General features: G+C 39.6%; 1 long non-coding RNA gene across 1 annotated transcript; it reads left to right on the top strand.

The window, feature by feature from the left end:
- The first annotated feature begins 233 nt into the window (after positions 1-233).
- On the top strand, positions 234-1,490 carry LOC123059246 (uncharacterized). The gene is made up of 3 exons (XR_006427394.1): positions 234-542; positions 1,158-1,307; positions 1,397-1,490. It is a non-coding gene; the product is annotated as an uncharacterized lncRNA (long non-coding RNA).
- The last annotated feature ends 3,014 nt before the right edge of the window (positions 1,491-4,504 follow it).

The raw sequence follows: 4,504 nt of genomic DNA, 5'->3' as shown, positions 1-4,504 counted from the left end.
AGTATCTGGTAGAAACTCTTCCTCAGTGGAAGGATGGAAACTAGAACCTGTGCCATTGGATCGAAAGTGTACGTTGCCGATTAAATGATTGTTCATTACATGCAGTTTGCAGAAACCCGCCCGCTAGACTGCTGTCATTTTATCAGTAAACCCCTTGAACATATGTCCCTCCTGTACCTAGTCCTTAAGCTGTACCTCTTCGCATTTACGAGAAAAAAGCTAGGTTAGAGAGTTTGGGGGATCTGAGTCGAAGGCTGCAGCGGCGGCGGCTTGGGAGACTGGAGCAGCGGCGGCGGCTCGGGAGATTAGAGCGTCGGCGGCGGTGGCGGCGGCGCGGCGGCTTCACGGGCTTGGGGACTGGAGCGGCGTCGACGGGGAGTGGCTGGGCCGCAAGATTTTCCCCTTCCACCGCGAGAGATTCCTGTGCTTGCATGTTCTTAGCCGTTTCCAAATCTTTGAGGGATTCAACTGATTTGCTGGATGCCCAAACTTTGCTTCGTTTCCAAACTGAGTTGGTTTCTTTCAGACCATAAGGCCACCAGGTATGTGTCACTTTTTTCCAAATTTGTTCGTTTCCTATTCAATCTTTTCTCTGTATAGATGTGTTGAGAGATGTATCTACTTGGATCTGTGCTTATCAATAGAGATAAAGCTTAATAGGAGTAAAGAATGGTGGTTCCTGATGTATTTGGCTTTGGTTTGTACTGAAGAAATAATCGTTTTTTGTACAGTTAGACAATTTTGTGCTGAACAATGGCATGTTGAGCCAGTGGCGAAGCGTGAGATACAACAAGAGTGGGTCATTTAAAAAAAAAAGCAAAATTTGCATGCAGACATGTACAGCTCATAACATAAGTTAAAGCAAATTATGCATGTTAGACCACAGATTAATCACGAAAAATGGACAGTACTTCACCATTCTTACCTGAAATTAATATTCAGAAAGCATACAGAATTGTATCAGTTAAGTCATGAAGGGGCATCGGAATTATAGGAACGTGCTTGTACATAGTACATATGTATGTATTCCAGTAAATTAGCTAGCCCTATCAAAATGTAGTAATATTTATTATCAAAATTCATGGATGCCTCAATTGCAGCTAGCCCTATCATTACATAAATTTGTGCATTCTCTTATGTTTGCTTACACCATACAGGCGATAATGGAATCTGAAGTTGAGGTGAATACTGTTATACCATTGCAGACCCATGACATGCAGTCTGATGCAGAATCAACTACTCGAGTTAATCCACGTCTCGATATAGGGTTTTTCACACCAACAAAATCCACAAGCATCCCCACATGTGTACGTACATTTGAATTATTAAATTTTTTCGGTTCTTGGAAGTTCCTTTGGATCACCCCACTGACATGAGATTCTCATGCACAAGGCAGGATTCATTCTACACACCAGATTGTGATGAATCCATAACTCCAACTATTGGGATGTATTTTTCTGATGTGAACACAGCAAAGGGGTTCTATGAGGTATATGTTAGTATTAAGTCTTTAGGATTAACGTGAGTTGGATCTTGATCTCTAATTAGAACACCTTCTATGGATCAGAAGTTTGATTTGGTAAGTACCTTTGATGGCCGAGGCAAAATCCCTCGCCTGCTTGATGCAGGCTGATGCAGGGTGGAGCCGTGGGTGGTGTTGTAGTCTGGAGGGGCAGCAACACATCCACGATAGATGACAGCAGCAAGCCGCAGGCACTGCCCTCGTGGTGGCCGGCGGTGGACTTGGCCTTCCCATTGCTTCAGCGCACCCATAGATCGGTATGGTTTAAGGGAATTGAGGAGGCTGGACAAAACGTACGTGAATCAATCTCTCATAGGTATCCAGGCCCCACCCTTTATATGCGCTGGCAATAGGGGACCAAAACCATCTGTCGGTTAGAGGTGCCCCCGATCAGGGCAATTCTGTTGGGGTCAAAAGCCACGAACGTTGGTTCCTGGCTCATCCCCTTAACGTTACCTTTTACCCGGTCAGAGCCGAGATCAACCAACATTCTCCCCCTTGATCGTTAGGCTCAACTTCATTCGCCCATTCTCCGTAGGAAAAATATATCAAAGTAAGGTGTTACAACAACCAATGAAATGCCATCAAACCTCAATACTTATAATACATCAGCCTACTTCAAAATGGAAAACATATTACTTAATGGGAGTGGTTTATTTAGAAGGTCCTTATTTCCAGGATCAAAAGGCTTTCCAGGAACCCATGCTAGCAACATAAACATACAATTGGGTGGTAAGCCTTCGATAAACGGATCCGTAAAACATTCAAACGTACTCATACGCTCAACTTTAATAGCTTGATCCTGGATTCTATCTTTCACAACACTAAACATATTGTCAATGGTCCTGGCAACACCATTTAACTTGTTGTTACTCGCATAGAAAACTGCGTGTTAATAGTGCAGTAGGTGGTTAAAAAAAATATTGTCTACCACCATAATTTCGGGAATAAAATATCTTGAGATACAACCTGCCTAGTAGCCTCTTAACATGCCACATAATTAAGTGCATTATTTTTAATGCCATCAGTGCCATTATGGAGCTTTTCCACGATATGACTCCATATGCGAGAGTGAGGATGCAACATAACGTGGAAACTCTAATATCCACACATCTCGCAGAACCTATGTATGAATAACCCAGAATATCGAGGTTATTACACTTCTTATTAGTGAGCATGTAAACTTTATTGCCTTGCATATGCGCAAGATTTTTGGCGGCTTTTCCTGTGGTCCATTTATGAACTTAATTGTATATTTGCCAATTATCCCGATCACGAATAGGACACATTCATACTTGAATACTTATATTGCTTCTGACAGCTGAAGCATAAGGAACCAACATTATCTGATCAGTTCATAATGGTTCCTTGGACAGTAAGATGTTATCGCCCTTAACTTTAATAGCAGGTGAGATGGAGTATTAGTACATAATCCTTTTTCTTTCACACTCTATTGATGTATGTCATCATAATAAGACTTATACTCCTTTTGGACCAATATATATCTTGATGAAACTCAATACAAGCAGAATATGAGGCATCACCAAGACTCATACTCATAAATAGAAGATAGAAATTTCTTGGCTCACCCAAAAAAAAAATCCATCTTCACAAGGTAGCGAGCTTACTCCCCCTAGACTTATGGTATGGCCGTCCCAAACGCTCATCTTATTTCATAATTGTATTTCTTTGAACAATATGCCTTATGTCAACTTTATCTTAAAAGCGAAACCTTACAGTTTTGTCATACATGCATTTTCTTTAACTAAGCCAACACAAGAGCATGTTGTAATAATAATACGAGCGTAACAACAACTTACTTAGAAAACTCTACTGAGTTACATCATTAGAGCTCACAATTTTCATCCTATACGGCAACAAGACGCTAAGATGATCATTCACACACATTATCAATCATATGGAAATCGTTAAGGCTCAACACTAAGTGTTGCATTAGGAACTAATTCTCAACTTGCCTGATGCATATGAACAAAGATCTAACAGAGTTATTCTTAAGATTCATGTTCATACACTCCAGGTTCCCTGATAATCATTTTAGAAGATGGAAAAATAAATCCAAAATCTTATGACAATCAACTCAGCTCTAAACCACAACACTATTGGGTTGAAGATGGAAAAGAACTTCAGGAGTTGTGACACATGATTATAAAACGACTTTGGTCAAAAAACAACCATGAGTCACATCATACTGGCAAACTTGCCACTTGAGTGAAGTGTGATACATGATTATAAACGACGTTGGTCAGAAATATAACCATGAGTCACATCATAATCAACATTAGATTAGCAAGCTTGCACTTAACATTCATGTGTGCTTCATAATTCTCATAAGGGATTAAGTATGCATTAACATAATAAAGGGAGTGTTTTTCATTCATTCTTCTAAATAAGACTTGTTGCATCTTAATTAGAGAACTCACATTAGTGTTTGCTTTTCATACATTCTCCAACCAAGACTTCCCGTTGGTTCCATCTTAATTAGAGAATTAACGCATATATTTTACTTAGTTTTACATGATCTAAGTAGGAGAAGTGAACGTGATGTCTCATATTAAATGAGACTTCCATTCTCCCCCTCGAAATGTGGTCTGAAACCATAATTTCGATAAGGTCTCTTACACTTCTCTTACATCTTTAATTATAAGATATCACATAATCTTTACAAATGACTCATTCAGTCAAAACATAAATTGTCTCACCCTGGGGCGAGACTAACATTACAGAATTGGAGTTGATACCAAATCATGTCATGTGTTCAAGTGACAAAATTAGGATTCTCCAATAACTAGGACCATTAACAAAACATCATCAATAATATGAAGAATTAAGTCATGTCCAAAAGCTAGTGAAATAAATCCAATAGTTTTGGCTTTAACCTCCTTTGCATTAGTAATGTGCATGATGGCACATGTATCTTGAGATCTCTCCCAATGTCTACATTAACATCATGATTAACATCCT

This window comes from Triticum aestivum, chromosome 3A (assembly GCF_018294505.1).
Source record: "Triticum aestivum cultivar Chinese Spring chromosome 3A, IWGSC CS RefSeq v2.1, whole genome shotgun sequence".
In the NCBI taxonomy this organism is placed as follows: Eukaryota; Viridiplantae; Streptophyta; class Magnoliopsida; order Poales; family Poaceae; genus Triticum; species Triticum aestivum.
The sequence above is the reverse complement of the archived record's forward strand: the minus strand, read 5'-3'. Positions and strand labels throughout refer to the sequence as shown.